Source organism: Fukomys damarensis, unplaced genomic scaffold (assembly GCF_012274545.1).
Source record: "Fukomys damarensis isolate Sample0158 unplaced genomic scaffold, DMR_v1.0_HiC HiC_scaffold_39, whole genome shotgun sequence".
NCBI classification, from domain to species: Eukaryota; Metazoa; Chordata; class Mammalia; order Rodentia; family Bathyergidae; genus Fukomys; species Fukomys damarensis.
The window spans coordinates 90,216,358-90,231,689 of record NW_022900951.1 but is presented as its reverse complement, the minus strand read 5'-3'; the positions used below and the strand labels follow the sequence as shown (position 1 = coordinate 90,231,689).

At 34.4% G+C, this 15,332-nt stretch overlaps 1 pseudogene; it reads left to right on the top strand.

Annotated features, from left to right (window-relative positions):
• Window positions 1-13,250: 13,250 nt before the first annotated feature.
• Window positions 13,251-14,926, top strand: LOC104847612 (annotated as a pseudogene).
• Window positions 14,927-15,332: the final 406 nt, after the last annotated feature.

The following is a 15,332-nucleotide window of genomic DNA, read 5'->3' as shown; positions in this document are numbered from 1 at the left end:
TGAGTTTCATTTCCTCTCACCAGTACACAGATTCCTCCATTCAGAATGGTGGCCTTCTATACACCTAAGCTCACAGGCTTCTGGCTGTGGCCTGAGCACAGTAGGAATGGTATCTAGGTGTGCCTCTTGTTTGTGACTCTATGTGTTTGCTGTCTGGGAGGTCCTTTGGCTGGGATATGTGCACTCCTGTTCCTGTTATTTTAGCAGTCTTCTAGCTAGGGTCTCTGTGCACTTATCAGTGGTATGGGGAAGCCTCTGGCTGTTGCTTCTGTGCCTGTGCAGCTCTTTCCTGGGCAGGCCTTTAGCTGGGCAGGTATGCCCAAGCCTCTTTTGTTGAGGCAGATCCCTGGCTTGGATCAGCCTGCAGCTGTACTGCTCTGGACCATACCCTGTTCTCATTGTAAAACACTCTAATTTTTATTAGTCTATTAACCTTTCCTGTGGCATACAAGTTTCTAAGAATTGTAGGTCGTATTTCTCATAACCATTTTCAACTTTCATTTTTCATTATTTTTTCAGTCACTTCAACTAGCAATATATTCCTCTAAAGTCACTGATATTGCTATTACCAAGATTTATTTTGATTTCTTCATCATTAAATTTCAAGTATATTTTTATTTACAGTATTTGACATTGCTAACTTTACTTTCCCACCGAAACTCTCTTTATTCTTGAAAGCCAAACTTCCCTACTGTTAGCATTCCCATATGCCATGTATGTGAATTTAGGTTTTCTTCTGTAAGTCTGCATGTTCTTGTGCATCAATATGGCTTTACCTATCACAATTACTAGATATATATTTTCAATATTCCATTTTTCCTGATTTCAAAATTTATATCCTATTGTCTATTAGCTATACTACAAATATTTTGAAACTAATGTCTTACACCTTTCTTTCCAAATGATTTTCTCTTATTTTCACCAACCAGCTATTTGTCAAAAGCAGAAATATGGGAGTTTTCTATAATTCTCTCTTAAGTATTGAAAGGGGTCACGCGTGCCCCTTCGGGCGCCCCTCCCAATCAGGTCACTCACCCACCGAGAGGTCCTGCAGGAGATCTTTATTGAAGGGAGTCAGGGGAGGCACAAAGGCCGGGAGGCGAAGAAAAGGAGGCGGGTACCAAGGGAAGGAGTGTTGGCTCATTTATAGGGTCTTGGGTGGGAGTTTTGCAATTTTAGGGGAATTAGCTGTTTTTTAACCTATTGCAGGCCACATTGCCTTATAAGGTCTTAGTCCTCCAGGAGTCCCTTATCAGATGTTGGTGTCATTTCTGGGAAGAATTCAACTGGGAGGGGGGAAACTAAACTTAAGTTGGGAAAATGAAGCTTAAATTAGGAAGAACCCCAAAGTCAGGTATAAAATGGAGGAGCTTAAAGTAACATGCACAATTTCCTAACAAGTATACCTTTTGTCTAATTAGACACCAAGTCCTATTTCTTCTACCAGTTTAATATGAATTCTTCCTCTTTACCTACTGGTACTGCCTTATTTCAGTTCTACATCACTTTATCCCTAGATTATGATAATATTTATTGAATAACTTTGAATTACTACTATATGTCACACATTATTTGGCATTCTGTCAATACAGTAATGAACAAAACAAAAAAATCTTTAGTATCATAAAATTTTATTTCTACTAGAAGGCCATAAGTAAATGGATCAATAATATAACTTCAATTATAAGTGTTATTAAAAAAAATGAAGCAGGATTAGAGGGCCAGTAGTGGGTATGAGTGTATATGTGAACCATAGATAGGGTAGTCAAAGAAGAAATTTGTGAAGAAATGTCATTTAAATAGAGCTTTGGATGATAAAAAAGAGTCCATAAAATGAAGGGAAAAATATTTTAGAAAAAAAAAGCAAGCATTATCTAGAGAGAGGAATAAGCTAAATGACTTCACAAATGTCACAAGCTTTCCATAACAGAAGCTTAATTATGAAGAGTAGTAGCAGATGAAGTTAGAATGGAGATCAGATTGTGTGTATCCTTTAAGATTACAGTCTAGATTTAATGGTGATACCAGTAGAGATAAGCTTATTATCTGATTAAACATTCAACTTCTGTACAAAATAGACTATAGAGGAGCAAGTACAGACATGTGGAGGTCAGGCAGGAAGTTGGTGTAAAGAGTCTATGTGAAAGAAGATTAAACAGAAAAGAGGTAGAAATATTATGGGCAGTCAAATAGGGATAGATCCTCGAGTAATCAGTGCAGAAGATAACACATTACAACTGTAGCTGGAGACACATCTAAGTCAGGGCTCAAGATGAAGATGGAGTGATCAAGCCTACATTCCTCCCTGAGAGATAAGCAATTCATTAAATATTACACTATTATTGGTATCACATGATTCAATAAAGCCTAGTAAGACATAAGTGACCCAGGTGGGTGACCAGCACTTCCTGATCCATCCCTTCTTAAAAAGGTCTTTGTTCTTTCCATGTTCTTTCTATGTGATCTGCTTCCCTATTGGATCAATATTACCTAAATGGCTATACTTGTGACCTTATTGGTTGATCATAGTTTTGACCTACATTGTATCCATTTCATGATGTACCCACCTGGTGATTTGGTTCTATAAAACTTTCTCTGAGAAGTGGGATCCATGGCAACTTTTAGATCACCTCCTATTTCTCAGGATCTCTCTCTCTCAATAAATTTTTCTACTCAACCTCTCCTGTTCTTTAGAATTCACTCTTCGATTGTGGGGAACATGAACTCTGCATATCTGATAGCTAACTACCAGAGAGTGACATTTTCCCCCTATATCATTGATGAAAACTGGAATGGTGATGTTGTGGGAAAATATTAAATATATCTCCCAACCTGGTAACTGTATGATAAGCCTAGTTCTTGTTCTGTAGAAATTGAAGAATGAGTCCTGGGAATGATGGGGACTAAAAGTATGAAGACATTTATTGGTAGAAAAGCTCTTGAGGGGTAGGATGGGGTGCAGAGTATGTAGCCCAAGGACCCCACTTTACAGAGAAGTTTTATAAGGTAATCCCTAGGAATCCCTTTTGCTGTTTTAGGGTCTTAGGCAGTGGGAAGGAAAGTATTGGTTTAATTCTCTCTTCCCCTAGTCTCCAGGTTTCCTTAGATATGATAAAGCCTAAATATTTTACCTCAAGGCTACAAAGTTGTGCTTTAGATCTAGAAACCTCACAACCCTTGCCTGTTAGAAAATTTAGCGGAGCACTGTTACCTTGGGTAGAGAGTTCTTCTGAGGGGGGACATACCAGTATATCATCTACATATTATAAGACCATGATCTGGAAACACTCAAAACATGCCAGGTCATGGGAAAGCACTTGTCCAAAAAGGTGAGGACTGTCTCTGAATCCTTGAGGAAGTACAGTCCAAGTCAGTTGAGAGGCCTGATCATGAGAATTTTCAAACACAAAAAGAAACTGAGAGTCTGAATGTAAAGGAATACAAAAGTAGGCATCTTTCAGATCTAACACCAAAAACCAACAGGGATATTCAGGGATCTGAGGGAGAAGAGTGTATTTATGATATCAAGATTTGTTATCTACCAGATGGATATTGATATTAATTATATGAGAGCTCTGCTGATTTAGATGTCTATTATTACCATTATTTCCAAGTCACTGACAAAGAAATGATACCTTGTTTTTACTTTCATGCATAGTAATAAAAGTATATTTGCATTTCCTAAACATGTTTTAATTTTTTTAAGTTGTTTTAAATTTCATACTTGGAAGCTATATTAGCAAATATTTTCATGTGTTCACAGTCTAGTCAAAGCAACAGAGCTTTATTGAGTATCTGCCACTGACAGAATAAATATAGAGTTCTAGCTAATGAATATTCTCACAGTTCTCTGCTTCAGTTACTAGGCTGCTAAAGATATATGTCACATTTATAAATAAAATTATTCATAAGCAAGAAATCTCAAATTTTTAATGAAAAGACAAAGGAAAATAGCATATTACTATATAAAAAGAATTACAGTCAAGCTTTTTATAAGCTTAAAGTATTCCATAAACTAAGGTTTGCCTAAGCAATCATGTATTTCAAACTAAATTATAAATATTTTTAGGGTAAAATGAATTATGCTAGAGGACATGTGATGCCATAGGACAAGCAGCACATATTTCTGAAGCATAATTTTTAATTATCTTAAATAATTGGATACATTTTATATATACATGCATATGTATATATAAATATATTGAAGAACAGAATGTAAATATGCTCATATTTTTTCAAGATAAAACATGTTTCCCAGATAAATTCTAGGTGCTTTGAATTTATCTATTTCATAATTCTTACATTAGAGAAAGAATATCTTTAGTAAACTTTAGAAGTAGTGAATACACCTATACTTTTTTCTAGTGCCATATAGAATTAGATAAGTTTTTGACATTCTATGCAGCTAATTTCCAAAAGAACATGGTTTCTTTGATTTTTCTCTTATTTTTCATTCTTATATAAACTATTAGATAATATGCTACCTAACTTTATATCTCCTATAGTATTTAACTCATATTTTTACTTGGTAGTTAAATATCGGTAAACTTCATTTGTTGATTACAAATTATTGTGTTTACTAATAACCTTGAGCTCTTGCCTTTGCAAATAAATATCTGTTTGTAGATACATCTTCTCTATTGCAGGCTAATTTCTAACACAATGCTTTTCATACTGACATCGATCTCATAATACTGCGATTGACTTTGCAAAATGCTCCATGATAATAATTTTTATAATATACTGTCTTCATGATAAAACAAAAAGGCCAGATATTACAATGAAGCTTGAAAGAAGTTTGAAATTTAGTCTAGTTCTTATAATTTTTGCAGGTTTTATTTTACATTATGTCTTTCGATATCCATCATGTTATTTATTGATAAGAGGCACAGAACTCTCCTTTTCCCCCTGATTTTTCTTATAACTATAAGTTTTAAAATAATTTAATTGCATCTGCATCTCTCAAATGATCAGTGATGTGGAACATTTTTTCATGTATTTACTTGCTGCTTTTACTTCTTTGTCTGATAAATGTCTGTTCATTTTGGATGCCCATTTTTGAATCAGGTCTTTATATTTAGGGGGGCTTATTGTTTTGAGTTCTTTATATATTCTTGATAATAATCCTTTGTCTGAGGAACACCTGGTAAAAACTTTTTCCCATATTGTAGGTTATCTCTTAGTTCTGCTGATGGTTTCTTTTGAAGTACAGAAGCTTTTTAATAAGATGAGATCCCAGTTGTTGATTCTATCCATCTCACCCCACAAAGAATGGCTGCTATCAAGAAATCACACAATAACAAATGTTGGCGGGGTTGGGAGAAAGGAACCCTTCTCCAATGTTGGTGAGAGTGCAGACGGGGGCAACCACTATGGAAATCAATATGGAGATATCTCAAAGAGCTTGGACTGGAGGTTCCATTTGACCCAGCCATCCCTCTGCTAGGTATCTTTCCAAAAGAACTAAAAGAATCATATCACAGAGAAGTATGTGCACCCATGTTTATAGCGGCAGAGTTTGTAATAGCTAAAATTTGGAAACAGCCTATTTGCCCATCAGCTGGAGACTGGATAAAGAAGATGTGGTTTTTCTATAAAATGGAATACTACTCAGCCATAAAAATTAGAAAATTGATTCATTCATAGGAAAATGGATACATATTGAAGATATAATCCTAAGTGAAATAAATAAGGCACACATGTGTAAATAATGAATAGTTTCTCTGGTGTGAATAATCTGCAGCAATGCAGAAGATCCTAATAAGATTACTGACATTGAGAAATGGGAAGAAAGGAGCTAAAGGTGTAGGGAAGTTGGGATGGGTAGGGGAAGGGTAAAAAGGGAAAAGAAAAAATGTGAGATAATGAAAAGATGGAAATAAAGTGTTTGTAGATAGGAAGGGGAGGAGGGGGTGAAGGGAGGGCAAGCACAATGGGAAAAAATGAGAACCAAGACTTATGTAGAGGTACAAGATCCCAACAATGAATGTAACTGTACTGTATCCCTAAAATGTACCAATAAAGTCAATTAAAGCTGAAAAAAAGAATTTAATTGCAAACTCCCATGCAACTAAACAAAACACGGCAAGGGGTATTCAGTCTGAATTATAGGAGAGAAACAATCAACACATTTTAAAAGTTTTTGGTGTGTGTTTGTTATATGTAATAAGTACTATACATACATCCCAGAATTTGTACATAAATGTGCCACATCTTGATCATTTTTACTCTCCTTTATCCACACCCCTTTTTCAGATCCCCTTGCCATCTACACAAAGTTTACCTTCCTCTTTCCTACTGTCTCTTTTATTTTTCTCTTAAATTATTTATATTTTTGGTTTGTCATATAAGAGAAACCATGCCATATTTATCCTTTCTGTCTGATTTATTTCACTTAGCCTTATAGTCTCATGATCCACCCATTTTCATAGAAATGACTCAAATTTACCCTTCCTTATAATTGATTGTACCATTGAGTATATGTGTGTGTTTATCGCATTTTATTTATTTTCTTTCATTGAGTTTACTGGTACATTTTAGGTATACAGTACAGTTACATTCATTATTGGGATCTTATACCTTTACATTACAGGACTTGGTTCTCATTCTTTCCCCTTACCCCTGCTCTCCCTTCATCCCCTTCTTCCCTCCCCACTTACAAACACTTTATTTCCATTTTTTCATTTTCTCATATTTTTTTCTTTTCCCTTATTACCTTTCCCCTACCCTTCACACTTTCCCTACACCTTTAGCCCTTTTCTTCCTATTTCACATTGCCTATTATCTCATTAGGACCTTATGTACTGTTATAGTTTTTCACACCAGAGAAACTATGTGGTATTTATACATGTGTGACTTATTTATTTCACTTAGTATCACATTTTATTTATCCATTCATCTGTTGATGGGCATAAACATTTCAATGATTCAGTATTGTAAATTGTGTTTATATAAACACAGGTAGGCATGTAATGCATTTCATATCTTTTCCCAATAATGAGAAAATAACTTCAAAATAAAATAATGTGTCTCTCACAGTATGACGTATTGGGTTATAGTTCTTCAGTGAAAATTCATCATCAAAATGCTCATTTTATTCAGATAAAACATTTATGCCTTAGAATTTTAAAGAAGAAGAATCTTGAAAAGATAAAAAATATAGAAAAGGGCAAAGTTTGAAAATACAATTATTTCAATTCACATCTCTACCTTAAAAATGTCATTTAGCTGTCTCAAAGACACAGGTAAGTTTTGAATATTTATGGTCCCCCAAACTTTCTATGTTGAGATATAATCACCAGTGTAATGAGGAGGTAGAGGTTTTGGAGAGTGATTAGGTCTTGATAGTCAAACACCATAAATGGGATTAATGTCCTTAGAACATGGACCTCAATGATTTTCCATGTTTCTGTTATTATGTGATGACACAGTTGGAAGAAGGAGTCTATGAATGAAGAAGAGGGTCCTGAGTATACACATTTGATCTTGTATTTCTCTTACTTCGAAATGGTGAGAAATACATGTTTATTACTTATAACCTACTCAGCTTGTGGTATTTTGCTAAAGCAGAATGGGTGAACTAAAACAGAACACTGATGATGAGATGTGGAGATTCTGTAAAAAACACCTAAACAATGTGAAAGTGTCTTTGGAAGTGAGCAATGAGTAGAACCTGAAAGAGTTCAGTACACGCTAGAAAAAGCCTATATTGCCATAAATTGACTGTTAAAACTAATTCTGGTGAAGGTTCAGAAGGTGAGAAGAGCTGTGAAGAAAGCCTTGATAGCTCCAGAGAACACCTAAATAATCCCGAATACAATGTGGGCAGAAATATAGAAAAGGCCATTCTGCTGAAGTCTCAGATCAAAATAAGGAATATGTTACTAGAAACTGGAGAAAAACCAATCCTTACAACATGGCAATGAACTTGGCTGAATTGTGTTCATTCCCTAGCGTTTTGTAGATTCTAAAACTGAAGTGAAATTGAATGATTGCATACACAATCATACATAATCATGAGGTGTTGAGAATGTGGCTTGGTTTCTCTTTACTGTTTATACTAAAATACAAGAAAAGAGAAATTACTTAAAGACAGAATGGTTAATAAAAATGGAAATTGAACTTAAAATGTTGAAAACTTGTGGAGTAGCAATGTTGGAAATAACTTTGAGAAGAGAACAAGGTTTGGGCCCGTGATCATTTCATAAGGACATCAATGTGAATTGGCCATCTCAACATAAACAAGTTACTATTAATCAAGACAAATTGGCCAAATGACCTTAAAGATTATCAAGACTACCCATCCTATCATAGGCCAGGAGATCAAGGGCTTGACCACACTGCACTGTGGTATTCCTCAGCTGCTCCAAGAGTGGGTCAGTGAACCTTGGCTGGCTTTTGGAGAGTGAAATTGACAAACCTTGGCAGTGTCCACATAGTCACATTTCTGCCAGTGTATAAACTATCTTTGCAGATATGGCTACCTCCACCTAGATTTCAAGGAACAAAATACCTGGATCTTCTTGCATAGTACCATGCCAAGGAGTATCAGTAGGAAAAGTTTCCTAGAGTCCCCACTAGTGTAATACTCAATGGAGCCACCAGGGCAGGTTCACGCAAAGCTTTGGGGAGGACACATACCCTTTTGTGCCTGTACGGTGGGACGTAGAGTCAGGGAATATTATTTTCTCATACCTCAAGATGTAATACAGTAGTACACCTGCTGAGTCTCTGACTTATTTGCAACTCATTAGTCATTTCTTTCCTAATTCTCTCTTTTGGAATAAGAATATCTTTCCTATAGCTGTCCTACCAGTGACTTTAGAACCATACATAACATGTTTGATTTCAAAATTCACAGTTGGATAACAATGTGTCAGAATGAGTTGTACCTTAAATCTGACCCATATCAAATTAAAATGTTATTTAGGTAAGACTTTGGATTTAGACATGAATGTTCACACTGTAATAAATTAAGATTTTACAAAGTAATGGGATGGAGTGGATGTATTTTGGAGAGTCTGCTGTTTATTTACCTAAATGAATGGTAACATCTATGTCCATTTTTTAAAAAAAAGAAACACAGGAAACAATTCTCTCTTCTCCAATATACAGATGCTTTTGATTTTAACTTTTAAGCATCCTAAAATGTATGCATTTTTCATCACTGTTTCTACCTCAATACCTTAACTATTCTAACATGTATCACTTCCTGTCAGGATTACAAAAATAGTTACATGAATATTTTCTCAGCATATATTTTCTGAAATCCTATACCATTAATTTCTATTCAGAAACTAGCACAATATTTTAAAAATGCAAATGTGATTATGGTACACATAAATGTTTCACACTTAAAATCCTTCAGTAGCCTTAAAATAAAATCCTCCAAAATTCTACATGGTCTGGTCCTTGTCTTCCTCTCTAATTTACATCAGTGAGATTTGAGCCAGGTTTTTGTGCCTCAGTCAGGTTGATCTTTCCTTTCTATCTGGCCTTAGAATGTACTTTTATACTTGGGAATATTCATAAATCCACACCCTCATTCCCCTTTCACACAGTTAACTTCTGCTCATCATTCATATAATCACAGCTACAACTTCCTGTGAAATCCTGTCTAAATTTCCAGAGTAAATCAGTCATCCTGCTTTGCAGTCTCATTGATGATACTTGCAAATAGCAGGGGATTTTTGGACAGAGTAGCTGTTACAGTCTATGACATACAAAATCCTTAACTGCTGTTGCTAAGTACCATATCTGGATTTTGTTTTGTTTTTCATATTCATTTGTTTTGATTATACTTTAGTCCATCATAATGATTTCTCTTTTTCCCATTTGAAACAAAATTTATTGGTATATAAAATACAAATTAAATTTGCCTTTTTTAAAGGTGCAAGTCAAATTAAAAAAAAATCCATGTAATTATAAGCAACATTCTAATATAGAAAGTTTCTATCACTCTATAAGCATCACTTGCATTCTTCTCCCACATTCAGCCAAAGGCAATCACTTATCTGTCTTCCATCACTTCAGAATGAAATTAGATAAAACTATACATAAAATATATAGAACTATGGAATTTTTAAAATTATATACAAGTTATATTTTTATAATTGTATATGTAGTACATCTATCTATATATAATCTATCTATCTATCTAGCTATTTATCTATCTATCTATCTAATTTCAGTTAACCTTAGGTCACTGAGCATGGATTCCTTGCAATAAAACAATCATGTATATCAGAGAGTTTACATTTGGTATTAAGAACAGATAGTATTAACAGAAATATTCTGAACTTTACATATGTCATATATGGTAGGGGTAAACTTAAATTCTTATGAAAAGTATTTGTACCTCCAAGAGCGGGGTTGAGGGAAGGAATCTTGGTTATTTTGTCAATTATTGTCATGGTTTAATCTAACCACTGCCCACAATATTGCTGATCAAGTTATTTATTGTAATATATGCCTTGTAGTGGTTTCAAATACCAAACTAAGGTCTCTAAGACTCACAAGGGGCTACTGAGGCAACAAATTCCATAAGGCTTCCTAGAGCATTGCTACATTTTTTTATCAGTAAGGTAAACAATTTGAATAACCCATTTTAGGTAATAGTTTAAAAATTGTTGGAATGTTTAGGAAGAGCTCCTGTCTGCATTTACAGAAATTACTTCCAGGACACTTCAACACAGATCATCTATAATAGTTATCTTTGCCATTGCTGGACACAGTATCTGACATTTACAACTTAAAAGATAAAAGATTTAATTTGTGTCATGATTGAAAGGATTTAGTTCATGGCCAACTGACTTCAATACAGAAAAGGGCATGGCAAAGGGAAGCTGATCAGTTCATGGAAACTAGGAAGCACAGAGAGAAAGGTTGAGCCAGGGATGAGATGGTATTCATCCAATTCATACCCTCAGTATCTTTCTCCTTCTGTCCAGGCCCGATCTTTTAACAGCATAGTAGATGTGAGCTTATGAATAGATTAATCCACTGAAGAATTCAAACCCCCAACTCTGAATGCAAGAGAATTTTGCAGACATGTAAATCTAAAAAGTAATGCCATTCAAATATATTTCTATTCTGCTGAAATCACAAAGAGAAAAGAATGATTAATTTTAATTTTCCAACTGATTCTGAAATATTGAATTTAGGCACAGCATCTACTGAAGGTCAGCGGATCCTAGAAGTGGCACACTCATTGCTATGGTTTGGATAAGTGCTGAAGGATTGGTCTCCAACCCATGCCTTATTTGGTGGTGGTGGTGGACCCTTAAGAGTTTGGGTCAATTTGGAGAAAGTTAAGTCATTGGGGGCATGACCCTGAAAAAGACAATGGAACTTCACTCCTTCCTCTTTCTTTAACTCCAAGTGGCCATATGTGAACAGTATTATCCACTACATTCTCTTGCTATGATTTGCTGCTTTACTATAGGTTCAAAGGCAACACAGCCACATGATGGGCTGAATCCTCTGAAACCATGACTTAAACAAATACTTCTTCTTTTGTGTTAGGGATTTAGAAAACTGTCATGTAAGTTGACTTATGTCATACATTTTGTTACAATAACAGAAATCTAACCCACCTGTCCTGGAGCCATGTCATTAGAGATAATCTTTACTTCTCTGAGCCTCAGTTTCTTCTTCTGTAAATTGGGGGCAATAACCCAAGCTAATAGGATTAAAAAGATATAATACATGCAACTTTTCATAATTAAATTTTATAAACATTTGTTTCAATTCCTGAATTCTGAGTAAGACATTTTTAAAAATTTAATTATATTTTCTTATCAATGTACCATATCAAATTTTGGGGATTTAATCCACCTGGGCTTGCATATCAGATATGTTACTTACTAGATTTGTAGTATCACATGTTTGTTAACATCTGTAAACCCTAGTTACCCTCTCTGTAAAAAGGAGATAATAGTATGTGCATGTATAATCTTTTATACATCTTTATAGATCTAAACAATATAATAACTATCAATTTATAAAATGACTATTTGAATGTTCATAAATATTTTGCTTTAGATTGTAAGAATCATAGGCAAATATATTTTAACTTAGTGTTATTAGACAAAGACTCGAAATCTTTAAGAATTCAGATGCAGTGTATAAAAAGGGAGCCTACTATTCAATTTAACAAACCAGCAAATGTTCTAGAAGTGATAATGTTAAAAATGTTTTATCCCATAAGCCATCCTTGAGATACACAAAATTCAGATACAAAATGGAAAATGTGCTATAAGGAAACATTTACGAGACTTTATATCAATTAGAAAACTCTGCAAACAAAAATCAGGACCCCAAACCAAGACCACATTCAAAACTCATCCATTGCATGCTCTGTTATCTAAGAGATGTTATTTGCTCTATTTCCCAAATCGATATCAGATTTAAACTATTTTATAAATAGTCTAACTGAAGTAGCTGGTGAAGACCTGGACCATACATGAGTTTCTAATGGGTTTATGCTTGATGAGAAATCAAAGATGCAATAATAAATACAATAGGTTTGTAATTTACCTAAAATAGTTCTGAGAGCTACATTTTCATTAAAATAAATTTTGTTACATTTTTAATTTTTCTCTAATCATACCCAAATTTTAAAATGGTGCTGGTGCAGTATTTCAATACTGCATTTCCCACATGCTTAACTGCTGTCATGCTACCCCCTTTGCCTATAACTTACTTAGCTAGGCTTGAGATACTGAAAACAAACTATAAGAATATACAAATTCATTTGTCTTTCATCAAATAACATGTTTGACTTCCATCTTATGTATGAAATTTATCATTAATAACTCATTAATCAGTCTTTGTTCTCAAAATATTCTAGTGTTACTAATAAATGATTTTTGGCACTATTATTTTCATAACACAGAATCATTACTCCTTTTTGAAATTTTTTATGTGCATTCTAAAATGAAGTCCATTTATGCCTATATAACATGAAGTATCATACTATTGTTTTAATTTTCCACTTCTGACAGATATTTTGACTAGATTCATTCAAATTTCTCCCTTAGCCTTGGCATTTTATGACAATTCTATCAATAAGACTTCTTAGTTAAGAAACAGAAAATGTGGAAAGCCCAGCAACTGTGGAGCTGGAGTTGTCCCCACTTGTCAGGCCACTGCCTGTTGTTATTTCCTAGCCCTGTGCAAGGATTCTTGTGGCAGAACTGCAGGTCCAAAGGGTTGACTGTGAGGTAAAGATTTCCTAGAAGAAAAGAAAAATGGAAAAATCTGTAAACCAAATGCAGCTACTGAATGAAAAGCAAATAGCCAATTCTGATGGTGGATGTGTATGACTAGTCACTGAAATGAATCAACTACACTGGTTCTTATGTTTTGGTTCTGAAGGTGGTACTTATATCAAAGAACAGAAGCTGGGCCTTGAAAATTCTGAAGCTTTAGTTAGATTAAAGATGGCAGAGGATACAAAGTGATACAAGAAATAAAGTCATTTAGTCAAGAAGGTAGAACCTCAAAGTAAAAGCCTTTGCTCTTTGCACTTGCCATTTGTTCCCAGTGTTCTGACATAAGCACAAAACAAGCAGCATTTAAAGCTGTTTCTGAAGTTTGTGTAAATTCCTACACATCTTTTATCCAATTTAAGAAAGATCTGAAGGAAAGCATCAAAAGTGGTGTGTGGGGCTGTGATTTCTAGAAGGCTGTTAGAGACTGGTACAACAAAAAAAGGTGGCGTGGTTAGAAAATATAAACAAAAAGTGTCTGGTCTCACGAAGTTATCTTAAGACTATCACATCTTAAATAAAGGACTTCCCACTGTGATCAAATATATTACAAAGGGCTAAAAGAATTTATGAATTGTATAAAGAAAAAGCACTTCCTGTGGAAACTGAAAAATTACTAAAATATCTGCAGGCTATAGAAAAAGTGAAGTGCACAAAAGATGAACTGGAAGGCACTCATCTAATAGAAGAACATAGATTAGTTATGGAACATCTTCTTACAAATCACGTGAAGTCTAAAGAGGTGTGGGGGGTCTTTATTAAATAAAATGCCTTACTGCAATACTAAGAGATCTAGGGAAAACAAATGTTAAGTCAGTACTTGAACCAGAAAATTTAGTAATATCTTTAGTATTTGAAAAACTATGTAATGAAAAACTGTTTAAAAAAGGCTTGTATACATCCATTTCATGTCCCAATCAAGTTAGAAACTTCCAGAATAGGCCATGGACTTAGGAAAACTGAAGTGGTACCCTGATGAAGAAATCTTGAAAGCATTGGATAGATGCTGCCTTTAATAAAATATTTAGGACAGATGAGCTGACTGGAAAACATTTCTTGCTGACTGTCCAGGTCAGTGATTTAATAAACCAAAGAGTTTTGGATAGTATACTCAATGCTAGCACAGTTGCTGTAGGAATGTGCATGGTTGTTACAGGAGAAGAAAAATATTCTTTTTTTCCATTAAATTTATTGGTACATTTAAACCAAACAATAGTTACAATTATCATTGGGATCTTGTACCTGTACATGATATATCAAGCAAAAGATTCTTATGCAATTGCTTTTTCACATGAAATGGTACCACGTTCTGTGACTAAAGATATGACTTTACAACAGGTTTTAATGTCTATGAATCTGATCCCAAACAGAGGAACTGATTGCTCTTTTCAAATGATAGGGGCTCAAAAGCTGAACACAGCTGATGATGTCTTCACTGTATTAACTGATAATAAGACCTTTGCAGAAAATGTGCATCCTCTTGTTGCTCTGAGAGAATATAGAACGAAAATGGATATTCCAGGTGAATCGATTGTGAAATGACATAAAATATTTTACAGTTCCAGGACCAGATGATAAAGGCCTGTTGGATATGAGTGGCTTTGATAATGGAGCTGTGAAATGTAATTTAAAATTTGACATTAGATGTGATTTAACAGTAAGAAGAAGCATGATCCAAAAGAAATCAGTTTCCATCAGTGATCTCACTAAAATCATGCAGCTCCTTCCCACCTAATCTGAATCCACTGAAAAATGATGGTACAGAATATAAATAATGAAAGTTACTTTATGAAAAAAAGATGGAAAAAAAGGAAGGAAAAATAAAATGAGCCCAAAGTTCTATCCATTAAATGGCTTTTGGGAAATAACTTTAAAATGCTGTAGCTTCCTCTATCTTCGCTCTGGTGAATAATATACTTGTATTTAAAAGCAGGGGAAGGGTGGGGGAAAGGAAATAAGGGAAAAGGAAAAATATGAGAAAATAAAAAAAATGGAAACAAAGGATTGTAAATAGGGAAGGTAGGAGGGGGTGAAGGAAGGGCAGGGGTATGGGAAAAAATT